The sequence below is a fragment of the Chionomys nivalis genome, chromosome 25 (assembly GCF_950005125.1).
Source record: "Chionomys nivalis chromosome 25, mChiNiv1.1, whole genome shotgun sequence".
In the NCBI taxonomy this organism is placed as follows: domain Eukaryota; kingdom Metazoa; phylum Chordata; class Mammalia; order Rodentia; family Cricetidae; genus Chionomys; species Chionomys nivalis.
Genome location: NC_080110.1, coordinates 37,422,306 through 37,436,850, shown reverse-complemented (window position 1 = coordinate 37,436,850; position 14,545 = coordinate 37,422,306).

The window sequence follows — 14,545 nt, the reverse complement described above, 5'->3', positions numbered from 1 at the left end:
TGTATAATATATATATATATGCCCAATATAGAATATTTAAGTGTTTTTTGAGGGGGGACGACTGCCATGTTAAGGCAATTTCAACCTTTTTTTTCAAAATATTCAGCTGTACTGGATCATTTCTTGTCTTTTAGATTATGTCCTCATTTTTTTTTAATTCTCAGTAAGGAATAGATTCTAATGTGCAGCGGCTCATTTCTCAGGCCTCATTATTTTGTTCTCACAGCGAGCATCACAATGAAACAACTGACTAAGGACTTCTGAATCCAAGTAAATATAGAAGCTGTATGTAAAGATGCCCGTCAAAGCTGGAGAACAGAGGACGATGTCTGAGTTGTTGTGGAGGCTCTTCTATCTGAAGGGCCATTTTCTTTGAGCATCAGACAACACATTGATTCTAGCACACTTCAATTCTCAATTTTCCATAAACCATAAAAACCTTAATGACTTTCCCAAGTGAGAGACAATCAATTAATTTCCACAGTAGTTCAACTCTGTCAAAATCAGACTACTATTTTAATAAAATCTCAGACGCTTAGTTTCCACACACTAGCAGTTTAATGCCAAAAAAAGATCTTTCTCATACCACTACATGCAAAGTTAAAATATAGACCAATTAAAAAGGGAGTTCAAGTGTTTTAACCTTTACTATAGACACTAAATTGCAAGCCACTTGAAAGGACATTTTCCCCCCTTAGGGTTCAACCTAATGCTGAGTCCACAGCAGCTCTCAACATAACTTCTCAAATCTTCTCAAAGTTCAGAAACATCAGCTATTACCTTTCTAACACTAAGAGCTGAGGTTTGAGCAGCAAGAATAAAGCCTTTCTATTCCCACACTTCAACATACACACACACACACCCAACACACACACACACACAAACACAAACACCCTACACACACACACACAAACACCCTACACACACACACCCTACACACACACACAAACACCCTACACACACACCCTACACACACACACACAAACACCCTACACACACACACAAACACCCTATACACACACACACACCCTACACACACACACACACACACACACACACACACACGGAGAGAGGGAGAGAGATTTAACATCTTTACCTAAAATTCTCTCTGCCAATTCCATGTCTTTGAGATGTTTGTTCAAAGTAAAAATCCCCAGAAGGAAACAGAAGATAGAAAACCCAGCATCTGCTTCACTAGGGACCCACAGGCCTTAGCGTGCATTCTGTCATGCTAATTGATTCTCTTTAGAAAGCAGAGACATTTCCAGTGGAGCAAGTACAGTTCAGGGAAGGTGGGGAAGAGGTGGAAAGGCCTGTGTCTTGAAAAGACCCTGTGGCAGCCTGGGTGCGGTGGAGGGGGCGGGGGTGGTGGTGGTGGTGGTGATGGTGGTGGTAGAAAAGAGGCTGAGGAGACTTTGAATTTGAAAAGGCTACAGGGAGCTTCAAAGAGAATTTTATTTCAGGCTGTTCTGAATATGACTAAGACCAAAACACTGGATAATTGGGATGTTGAGCTGAGGTAAAAATAGAAGTAAATTGCAGGTAGATGCGTAGGGTACTGTAAGTTCCTTAAGTTGATGCCTAGGCTACTGTAAGTTCCCTTAAGTGAACGCGGACTGCACTTGCTGAAGCAGAAGTGTAGGTAGGACTCTTGCTTGATAAAATCTTGGCGAAAACTTGGTGGAAAAAAACTTGGTGAAAACCCCACGTTTGGACCTCACACAGGACCTGTTTAAGGCTTTTGCTCTGTTTCTGGTATAGTTTTGGATGTTCTGCTCTGGCTTTTCATGTGGTGATATTAGAAGAGCTGACTAATAGCTGGGAGGAAGGGATGGTGGTTTTCTCCCGGGACTAGATCTGTCGCGATCCTCAGGAAGAGCACTTTCAATCTCAGGCACACTTGCCACTTGCCCTGCTTTTCTGTTCTGTTTCAAGGCAGCTGTTGATAATTACATTGTTTTAGTGCCTATCTACTGTTTCTTACAATTTTGAATCACTGCATTGTCTGCCTGTTAATGAGTTACAAGCCTTTCTTTCTGTGGCATAGGTCTTTCCTTGGCCCCCACAGAGCTGCATGGGACAGCACCCCATTAGCTTCTGCAGCAGGCTGAGGACAGCTTCCCTCCCCCAGAGCAGGTTTCCAGTTCCTCCAGGAAGCTGACCTACGTCCACCTCCTGCTGTCTAGACTCACTATTGCCATTCTGAAGTGTATGCTGTCGTATTATACTGCCTTTATTCCCAGCGGTATCTAAAGATCAGGTGACTGTGTGGGTGGGCAGATGGAAAGACTGCTCATCATTCATGACATAAATAAAAATCAAGAGGCAACCGAGTCACCAAGTGCAAGAAAGCTAATCATGTCATAAATCTTCTAAGTTATTTTCCATTTACATAACTGGTAGCAAGCATCACTTGCGGTGCTTAAATAATGTAAATACAAATTCGGAGTGACTCCCACCATGGATCTTAATGAAACATCGTATATAATAAGTACGGAATAAAAAGGCTCATTGAACAGATTTGAAGAAGTCAAAGAGAATATAGATAAATGCTCACACATGCATAATACATATGTGTCAAGCACTTTGCATTCGTTGCTGAGCCTGAGTCCATGGACTGTAATAATAAATAAGCTTACAAGTTCCTAAGGGATTAAAGAAAAAATCTTTTGCTACATTAGACATAAACTGGATCTGAGGTTTGTGTTCCTGGAGATTTCAATAGATTGGCTGGTCAGGACCCCACAATGTGTGGAAATGAATGGAGCCTAGCCATATGTTAAAGGGGAAGCGTACTTGTCTTCACAAAGCTTTGTTTGTACTCTGCTGAGACGCCCTGCACTCACGACATACTCTGTCTCATTCCAGATGTTCAGTCACTGTTACTTTGAAGCTGGAAATTGGACATTATTGGGTATTTTGACACAACCGGAAAGGAAAATTCTGGAAGAGCCCAGCTTTGTCAATGGCCATGTTGACAGAAGCAAGAGTTTGACTGACTACTCCACTTCAACTCTAAGCCTTCTTACTGCAAAGTCACAGCTAGATACATCCATTCCAGAGTGGCGTTCAAACATCTCAAGTCGTTTGTTCTTGCTACTTTTTTTTTTAAAAAAAAAAAAAAAACCAAGTTACTAAAACCTTCTTTTAAACAAGATAGAGTTATGAGTTCCACTGTCTGCCTAGAGGACTGGGCAGCCCTGTGTCACCTCGTCACACTGCAGCCATCGGAAGAGGGGTGTGCAGGTTCTGTTTGTGGTACTGCTGGTGTCAGCACACTTTCTGTGCTGCCAGCCACAAAAACTCGTACTGCACATTGTTAGGTATGCGGTGTCACTCTCGGCAACGACAGAGCAGTTAGTGTTTTGTGTCCTTATTCCTCTGTGTTTTATATTGTTTTTGTTCAGACTGGAGACTGAACCTAGCATCTCTGGGATGCCAAGTGAGTGCTCTGCCACTGAGCTACACCCCGTTCCTTACCGTTATGTCACAGTTTTCTCCATTTGCTTGTCTAATGAAGACAGTTCGGTGAGTTATGCAGGTCCTAGACTCAGACATCTCTGACTTTCCGAGTCTCTTGAGCGCATCATTCTCTCTGATGTTAGATTTAAACTTATTCTTCTTCCTAGCTCTAGGGGCAATAGGACATGGTACACACATGTCCACACACACGTGCTCAAATACACACATACTTGGTAGTTATCAGAGTACCCCACCTAGGTTTGTGCAAACACCCTCTGATACTTGCACAAAAAATCAGCTCATGATTTTTTTTCTCAAAACAAATTTCCATCATTAAGCAAGTGATTTTAAAGAAAATTAAAAATTTTAAAAAAATGTTTGAAAAGAGAATAATAAAACAGACAAACAACGCCAATAGCAAGAAAGAACATATTGAGGTATTTCATAACCCCTTTAGAAGCATTTTCTTTCACATTTTGCTTCTTATTAACCTTGGAAATTGTCTATATTGACAAGCACCATTGTTTTATGCTTATTAGGAAGGATATGTTTGGTGATGCACAGCTGTAATCCTACAATTGGGAGGCTGAAACAGGAGGATTGTGTGTGGGAAGCCAGTCCAGACAATGGTGCGGGAGAATTGTCTGTATTATGTCAATCATGTTTTAAATAAATGCTGATTGGCCAGACAGGAAGTATAGGCAGGTCAACCAGACAGGAAGTAGAAGCGGGGCGATGAGAATAGGAGAATTCTGGGAAGGAGGAAGACCATTCCTCTGCAGTCCTCCCCAGACACCGAAGAAGCAAGATGTGACCTGCCCCGCTGAGAAAGGTATTGAGCCATGTGACTAACATAGATAAGAATAATGGGTTGATGTAAGTTATAAGAGTTAGCAATAGAAGCCTGAGCTGATGGGCCAATCAATTTATAATCTAATGGAGATCTCTGTGTGATTTTCTTTGGGGATTGCCAGCTGTGAGGGACTGGGTGGGACAGAAACCCCAATGATCCCGGCCCTCATGTTACAGACTACATAGAGAGTTTCAGGCTAGTCTCACTGTCCTTGCTGCCTAGTGAAAGCTTGTCTCAAAACCCAGTGCTTGACAGGATGCTTCATCCAGTAAAAGGCACTGGATACATGAGGATGGCAGCCAGAATTTGTTCCCCTGAATCCATGGAAAGGGAGAAGAGAACTGGCTCTTGCAAGTTGTCCCCTGCCATGCAGACAACTGTGCACAAACGCACACAATGTACACATTTAAGAATTCAAAAGAAAGACAACGAACCCCTCCTTTAAACACAGATTCTGCCCTATAACTTTCACTTACATAAGTACAATATAAATGCGACAAGCCAGCTAGGCATTCCTAAAACTTTTCCACATCCACGTTCATGACTCACTGAACAATTCAGACTTCTTGAAGGTTGTAGTTTTGCATTAACTATCTTCTCCTGGCTCTTGAAGCCGTGTCTTGCTCTTCCCTGTAGAACTTGTCGTCAGGCTGATGCCTCCCACCCACAAGTCTTCCTACGGAAACACCTACAATGATAATGCAAGACTCATGACTCTCCCTGAGTCCAGTGAAGTAAACACGGTTAAAACTAAGCATCCTGAAATCTAGGAAACCTATATGTAACCTCTTTGCTCAATTATGTATTATAAGAATTGATAGTTGGCCTTTAAATTGATGATATTTAAGGTTTTTACAAGATTCAGTGTAATGTATGCAAACAATTCCATGTTAATGGACATTCTGAACCATCTGCAGCTTCTTGCCATGAAATAAAGATGCAATAAACATCTTGGTACATAAACTCTTGGCCTTATCTTTGACTGGTTTTTGGGAAATACTTCCAACTATAGCTGAAGTGGGCAAAACATGGAATCAGCAGACTGTATTTGTTGTCAGGTTGTTTCCCAAAGTGGTCATGTCAGTGTGGGCATGAGTGTGCTCCAAGCATTTCTGTGCAATTGTCCTTCCTACTTAAGAAAATCGTTTACATATTAGACCTTACCGCTCTTCTTGTTTGTCCCCTGCAATCATAATAGTCCTTACTTCCCCTGGTTGTGTTTCTGGCCTCGCGCTCTGAGTTTCCACCAAGCCTCTGTCAGTCTACACTGGCGGCAGCAGCTGCTGTGGGTCTCTCTGGAGTTAGTGCCCACAGTCACTCCTTCGTTCTACTTTTTCAGACACTCAGGGGACTAAACCTACATCCATTATTAGTAACCCTCTGCCCCAATCCAGGAAGGTAAGGATCACCTATTTAATGTTCTGATGAAATGCTTATTTATGGCTAGTCTTCTAGTCTGCTAGCAGCATGTGCTCCTGCCAGTCACTGCTGCAATCACCACCGTTGTGACACAGTTACTGCTCTCCATTTGGGCTAAAAGCATTCTCTTAGAAATATTGTTAGGCACAGGGTGGTGGGGGTGCACACCTTTAATTCCAGTACTCAGGAGGCAGAGGCAGGCAGATCTCTGAGTTCAGGACAATCTGGTCTGTAGAGTGAGTTCCAGGACAGCCAGGGCTACACAGAGAAACCTATTTTGAGAAAAAAGAGGCTTTTAATTTTAAAAACAAATGAGATTTCTGTCATTTACGGGCTGTGTTGTCCTGATCACACTGCAGGTTTATGTAGGGAAAGAGACTATTCTTAAAATTCACCCTCTTAGCAAGCAGCCATTGGGCACACACAACTCATAAGGTGCAATGACTGATATCAGGGACAATCCCATCAGCTCAAAGCACACTTCTGACACAGTATTAATAATAATAATAACGACAATCTATGTATCTATGTATCAGAGCCAGCTCTAAATGTTTGCATGTAATCATTGATTTAATTGGCTCAAGGATGACATGACAGTGGGCTAGCGTTACTCCCAGTTTACAGACAAGGAAACTAAGGTGGATGGAAACACAGGAACTCTGAGTGGAGCAGTGGGTTTGAATCTAGGCCACTTCAGAACTCAGCTTTACAGACACACACCTCTGTATAGTGGTCAGATCATATCGACATAAACCAGAAGCTACAGTAGTGGAGGTCTTGGGGAAACGAGGAAAATCAGGACCTAAAGGTAAGGTAGAATAAATTAGATAGAAATGAAAGTGGGTTCTTCAAGGTGGGCTGAAAGATAAGAGCCCGAGTTTAAATTCTGGATCTAGCACGTATTTGTGGTAAAACAATTTCTCTTTGCCTCAGGCACTCAAGTTATTTTAGTTCTAATGAGCGTGTGTATAGAAACATTTAGGTTTAAGGAATGGAAACCATGCGGGATGGCTTAAAGGGGCTTCAGGGGCAGCTGAAGGAAGGAAGGAGAATAGGGAGGGGAGGAAGTGCAGACACACACATACAAAGAGCAACTGTGGCTATGGGCACATGGAGCTGTCAGGACTCGGCGGGCCTTGATGAAGAGTAAGGGTGAGCAGGGAGACCGCCAGGTGTTTGACTTCAGGGAAAGCAAGGTTGGCAGTGGTGCCCCCAAGGAGGAAGCGAGTCGAGAGCAGGCTGGCGGGGTTATCCAAGTAACAGGCAATGAAAGGCACAGATCCGGGCAATGTCAAGAGAAGAGATAGAGATTTAAAAGTCACACCAAAAGTAAATTTGAAAGAATTTGGTAACCAATGGGGGATTTGGGATTGAGTCAAAATGTTCTATCCTTTTCTGCCCCAGGGCCAGCAGCCATGTAACTGCAAGTTGGAGATGGCTTAGGTGTGAATCAGAATCAAATCTTTGGCTGTCAGCAGGATAGGTGACTTTGTGAAAAGTTTGAGTGGAAGGGTGAGGGGGCAGAGTGTTTTGGTGTCAGTATTCCAAAGGCTCCACGAGGCAGGTAAAGTTCTTTGCCATGTACCTCCTCTTTCAAGTCAACGCCAGAGTTATACACAATGGAGTCTTCTTCCCACGCTTATCAGGGATGTTTATACTCTCTCTGAACTACATATTCTTCTGAGAACATGATGAAAGCTGTGGATTTTTTTTATCATTATTATTATTTAGAATGGCTATGATCATTAACACACACTTTTGCATTCATTTGTAGGGACTTTTTGTATTTTTGGCAGCCCTCTACTGTATTCTGTATGGCTTCTTTTATTAGTCAAATTATTAATATTTCCAAGCCACAATTAAAGACCTCTCAGAGACTGAACTAAGAATCTGATCTGTATTAGTACGTATCATTCTTCCTCGACATGACCATGTTGACTTTCCATTACAGACACAGAAGAATACAGTGTTCGACTTGGGAAGGTTCACAGAGCTAGAATGTGGTAGAACCAGAACCTGAACATAGGTCTCTATGTTAGTATTCTCCTGAGACAAAGAGATTGATTTAGAGGAATTGGCTCTTCACTATACATGTTGATGAGCTTCAGGCAGGGAAGAATGTGCCAATGAGCTGGAGACCCAGGAGACGTGATGACACATTTTCAGTCTGAGAATCAGACAGTCAAGTGTAGCTCCCCTCTGGGCAACAGGTTTGGTATCCAGGCAGAGGTGACTTCAGCTCCTGTTTACACACAGGAAGAAGCACCGGGGTTCTATTCCAGGGTAGTTGGTGGGAAGCGAGCTGTATTCACAGAGAGGTTAGCTTTTTGTGCCAGCCACACCTTCAACTGACTGGGTAGGGTCTGCTCATGCTGGGGAAAACAGTCTGCCTTATCCTCTTCAGTAACTGAAAAGTTTGCTTCTCTCGAAAACAATCCTACCAGAGACATCCAAAGTAATGTTTTTATTTTTATTGATGTGTATTAATTGTACGAAATAACAGATTGCATCGTTACAGCTTTAAACATACATATAGCAGATCATACTCACCCCCATTTCTCTCTCCTATGCTCTGTTTCTTCTTTCTTACTCATTCTTCCACTTCTGGCAGTTATCTCTTTCTCTACACTCCACATGTGAGAGAACACACAAGATACTTACCTGAGTCTGGATTATTTCACTCAACCTGCTATTCAGTTCTATCGCCAAAATGATGTGATGGGATTTCCATTTCCTTCCTTCTTTCCTATCATCTATCTATCTATCTATCTATCTATCTATCTATCTATCTATCATCTATCTATCTATAATCTATCTATCTATCTATCTATCATCATCTATCTATCTATCATCTATCTATCTAGCATCTATTATCTATTTCTCTATTTAATCTATCCTATCTATTTATTATATCTATCTATCTATCTATCTATTATCTATCATCTATCTATTATCTAATATCTATCTCTTTATTTAATCTATCCTATCTATTTATTATATCTATCTATCTGTCTATCTATCTATTTATTATCTATCTATCTATCTATCTATCTATCTATCTATCTATCTATCTATCTACCTATCTATCATCTATCTATTATCTATTATCTATCTCTCTATTTAATCTATCCTATCTATTTATTCTATCTATCTATTATCTATCTATCTATCTATCTATTATCTATCTATCATCTATCATCTACGTGTCTATCTATCTATTTGTGGTCATTTGAATAGGAACGGCCCCCATAAACTCATGTGTTTTAATGCTTGGCCCATAGCTATTAGGAGACGTGGCCTTATTAGAGTGGATGTGACCTTGTTGAGGAAGAGCATATCAGTGATATGCTCAAGCTATGCCCAGTGTGGCAAACAGTGTCTTTCTGCTGCCTGTGGATCAAGATGTAGAATTCTCAGCTCCTTCTCCAGCACCATGTCTGCCTGCATGCTACCATGTACCACCATGACCATAATGAACTAAACTTCTGAAAGCATAAGCCAGTCCCAATTTAGACATTTTCCTTTATAAGAGTTATACAGTGTTTCTTCACAGCAGTAAAACCCTAGACAGAAGTTGGAACCAGGGACTGGAGTATTGCTGTGATAGGAGAGATCATGCTTTTGTTTAGAGGGGTGTGGACTTTGGATTAGAAAAGCAGTTGGATGCTTTAAGTGGGGCTTAATGAGTCATCCTAGCAGGAGCACGGAAGACAGAGCCACTAAGGGTGGTTTGCACTGTGGGGGCCTGGCTCGAGGTTTCAGAGGAGAGAGATACATGTATGTGGCCTAGAGAATGTTCTTGCTGTATTTTGGCAAAGAATGCGGCTACTTTTTGCCCTTGTCTGAAAACTCTGTCTGAGGCTAAAATGAAGAAATTTGGATTAATTCTGCTGGCAGATGAAATCTCAAAACACCTAGCATTGACTCTGTTATGTGGTTATTAGCGTTCACTCTCATGAAATTTATACATTTATGAAGACGTGTAAATGAAAAGGAGAAAGATGAACAAGGAAAAATACAAAATGTACAGACTGAGGAGAAAGGGGGCACCACTGGGAAGTGGAATGTGGCTAAATCCTGTATTCAAGGAAATAAAGAGACTGGTGTGAAGCCTGACATTAAAAGGAACAAAGAAAGTGGTGACCTCAGGACAAGATCACAACCAACCAAGCTTCCAGCTTGTGGAAAGGAATTAAAGAACAGCTTAGGTCCAGACATGGGACTGCATACCTTTAACCCCCAACACTCAGAAAGCAGTGGCAGGCGGATCTCTGGGCTTGACACCAGCCTAGTCTACAGAGTGTGTCCAGGACAGCCAGGCTTAGGCAGCAAAGGAAACTATCAAAAGCATAAAGCAGATGAAGATGTAACTGAACAAGAGGGGGCATATTCTAGCCCTAGCAAGCGGCAGAACTTGGTAACATTGGTGACATGGTTCTGACTTCAGAGTCATGGACTGAATAAAGGGGTTATGGAATCTCTTTCCATGACTAAGCAAAACTGCTGAGATCTGGCATATGTCAGGTGTGTCCCAACTTTTGTCTCTATGGTACCTTTTTTTGGATATTTCTCTATAAAAGTTGAAATTTTCCACTTTAATATTAATAATGTTTAAGTTCTCTAAAGTGAACAATACATTTTCCTATAGTAATCTCTAAAGACTCAAGAAAGAAGATGGGGCCCCACAACAATGATTAAACCTGGTTCATACCATTGAGCCAATAAACACCACTCAAAGATCAGGTTTTACCTACAAACTGCTCAAGATGATTCCAACTTAGCTTAGCTAGCTTCTTAAACACTTTGGCCAGAACTTCTAATAAGAACTTCAAAACAAAACAAAACAACAACAACAACGACAAAAAACTCCCAAACAAAAACCCCTAACTACTACTCAGAGACTGTTTCCCATCGTACCAGACAACATTCTTGAGACTTAAACAATGTTTTGGTTTGTACAGGATCCCAGATAAATATCATTGCTCCCATGACAGCTGGAAGTAATTCTAGAATACAACCTCCCTCTCCCATCAGAATTCTCCTCAGGGTTAGGGATAATAGTCGTCAGTTAAGGGTTGGTTATAAGTTGTATAGGATTGGAGGTGAAAAATGAAGTAGACTCAGAAATCTCTTTAGGAAAGCAAAAAAGACGGAATGGATGGGATGGGATAATGGATAGATCAGTATATTACTTGTAAACTATTGTTATATATAATTTACATTGGTATAGATTCTTGTAGATACATACATAAAACTGTCCTTATATTTCTATCTAAGACAATTTTTATATTGATTTAAATTCAAATTATATTTGTTATATTGTGTATGTTCCTATTTCTGCTTACAATAATTGTGTATATATGCAAAGTTTTTTTGTCATATTGTATGTATGCATGTTTCTACCTTTCTTTAAGATATTTTTTATATTGATGCAATTGTAGGATATATATATATTATATCATACTGTACATATATATCTCTGATCAAGATACACACACATATACATATTGTTTGTGTTTCAAGGTCATTGTCCTCATTTGCTGCACATCTGTTTAAGGATTGTTTATTTTTATAATGTGAAGCCTTAGTCTTTGAGCTATATAGGTATTAAGAATTATAGGTCAATAGTCAGCCATGTTTGTCATGGCTAGTCAGGTTCTCTAGATGCACAGAGATTGTATTCCACATAGATTGGTAATCTTCAAACACTTCAAAGAACTATAAAATATGGCATTTAAATAACTCAGGATTCTGTTGATGTGAGACACGATTTTTCCTGGCAGCAATGATTTACATCCGAGAGAATGTTAGGCACCAAAGACATTCCACTTGGAGCTTGTTTTCTCCTTTGCAAAACTGATTTTTGGGCAAAGAACTGCTCTTACCTTGACTACTAACATCATACATGCTGTCCAAAATGAACAAGCATAATACAAGGAAAGATAACTGCTGAACCTTGCCAGGACAGGGTACAATAGTCTTTCAAATTTTTCTGTTTCTGAAAATGGTCTGTCAGATACTCTATGCCTAGCCAAAGTTGTTTGCTCCAATGTGGAAAAGGGGACTTTGGGTGATTATTCAGGTAGTCAGCTGTTTCTGTCATTTCTTGCACCTTTTAGAAGTTGCTTCCTTGCATTTACTGCTTAATCAGGTAATAGTTTCATTCTCAGGTCTTTGATGGGGTTGAAGACTAGCTAGTCATAGCTACTTTCCTCTTATAACTTAGTTAAAAACACTTTAGTATAAGACTTAGACTGTTCAGTATGGGACAACTATTGAAATAATCTGTTATTTGCTTATTATCCTAGACTGGGCATTTAGCATGTGGCTCTTGTTGATGTTGTTCATGAATGTTGGTTGTAATTCTATTTTTGTGTATTTTTGCCTTTTCTTTCTCCTGGACAATACACGATCTTTGTTCTTATTGTATATGGTTTCATATTAGGTTTAGAACCCTTTTATTTAGACTATAGGGGGAAGTATTATGGGAATTCATTCAGCCAATAGCCTTTTGGTATAGGCCCATTAGGGTGTGGTCTGAGGTACTACCTGGGGACCGCAGAGGAAAGTATGTGTTCCTTTGGGTGGTGGTCGGAGCTCTGTTTTCAGCATCCAGCACCCACAGAGCAGAGGACCACAGCTCTCTACTCTTGTTGTGAGTTTTTTTTTTCCCAAATAAGTATTTGTTATCCATTATTCTGGGCTCTCATGGGCTTCCTTCATTGTACAGCCAAGAGTACTAATGAGGATTTGAGAAAGGAAAGGACACTTAGATGCTGATGGTGGGCGTGTGAATTGGTCTGGGTTAGTTTTTCTAAAAGTCTGGTTGCCTGGTGGTCCAGTCGTGTTGACACAAAATTAACCTAATTTGACTGGAACTTCTGTGTTCTCTTCTGTCATTTTACAGCACACTCTGACTTTTACAGTCTCATAACGCAAGATTTTTAAATAGGAATCAACAGGGGCTTATTCTGTTTGTTTTCTGCTGTCTTGTCTACTTCTTTTTCCCACAAGAAGACAAACTACCGAAGAAGCGTCTTTCATTTCAAATGTTCAAAGAAGACTTTCGGGTAGAAGTGATTTAGCGACATCTAAAAGAATGCATGATGCCCATGAGGAGGAGAGATGGGCATCGAAGGAGTTTTCAGAACAAGCAAGGGCTGCCTTTCTGTAGGACATAGGAGACTTCTAGGTTCGCTTAATATGCTGTAGGTATCTGTGAGAAGGATCAGTGCACAGTTTAAAAAATACATAGTGGATGATCCTAGGCTTTGGAGCAAATCCAAAATGACAGATGGGATTTTACCTCTCTTAGGGGGAACTCCTTGAACCCCCGAAACCAAGTATCCCAAACTCATACTGTCCTTAGAGTGAAGGCTGCATGAGCAAGAGACTGACTGGAAGGCTCTGGTATCAGAATACGGGGAGATGAGAGAGACACAAATGTTCTGTTCCCTCAACCACCAAGAACTCGTTATTCATTCCTGCATGTTTGAAAACTGTGATCGAATAATACAATTAAAGCTTTCAGTTTTTTTCTTTTCTTTCTTTCTTTTGAGGCAGGGTTTCTCTGTGTAACCCTGGCTGTCCCATAACTCACTCTGTAGACCAGACTGGTTTTGTACTCAGAGATCTGCCTGCCTCTGCCTCCCATGTACTGAGATGGGCCACCATCACTCAGCCCAGAATATTTCTCTTTCCAGGTAAAGGAATCACTAGAAATGAGAGAACATGCCTTTTGTCTTTTTTCTTTTTATTTAGAAAACTAAAAAATGGAGACCAAGGAAAGTCACCTTTAGGAATATGTACTATAGTCTGTGTAATTTGGTTAAGGTAAATCAAATTCACTTTGAATTCCACAAACTCAGACTCTATCACCTACTCAGAAGAATTTATATTCAAAGAAATTCCACAACTTTGAGGTCTTGTCTAGAAACAATGGCTACAGCTATAGGTACAATCTCTCATATTTTTTTATTTTTGAAATTACAAAATTAAAATTTAATTAAAACATTTCTCTCTTCCCTTCCTCCTCCAAACTCTCCTATATATATAGCCTCCATCCCCACTTTTTCAAATTCATAGCCTTTTTTGACTAATTGTAATTGCCCATTCTTTTTATTATTAATTAATTAATTCTCACCCTGATCACAGTTTCCCCTCTCTCCTTCTTTCCCCCCCAAGTTCCTTCCCCCACCTCTCCTCTAACACTTCAACTCTCCAACCCCCCTTTCTCTTCAGAAAGGGGCAGGCCTCCTAGGAACATCAGCTAGCCGTGGTTCGTCAGGCTGCAGTGAGACTAGGCACCTCCTCTCATCTTAAGCCTGGACGAGGCAACCCAGACTGAGGAAAGGGTCCCCAAAGCAGGTAACACAGACATTGACTAACAGGAGTTCCCACTATTAGGGGTCCTACAAAGACGACCAAGCTACACAATTGTCACATATGTGCTTAGGGTCTAGGTCAGACCCACGCAGGGTTCCGGGTTGTCAGTTCAGTGTCTGTGAGCCCCTGTGAGCCCAGCTTATGTTGTTGAATATGCAAAGATGTGTTACATTTGTTTCACCTGGCCTGTCTAAGGTCTGATAAAAACTGAGTGGCCAATAGGTAGGAAGTAGAGGGATAGGTGGGGTTGCTGGGCAAAGAGATTAAGTAGGAGGAGAAATCTAGGCTCAAGGGAAAAAGAAGGACATGCCCAGGGAGAAGCCAGGAGTTTGCCAGCCAGACATGAAAAGTAAGAAAGCAGGACATACAGAAAGAAAGAAAGAAAGAAAGAAAGAAAGAAAGAAAGAAAGAAAGAAAGAAAGAAAG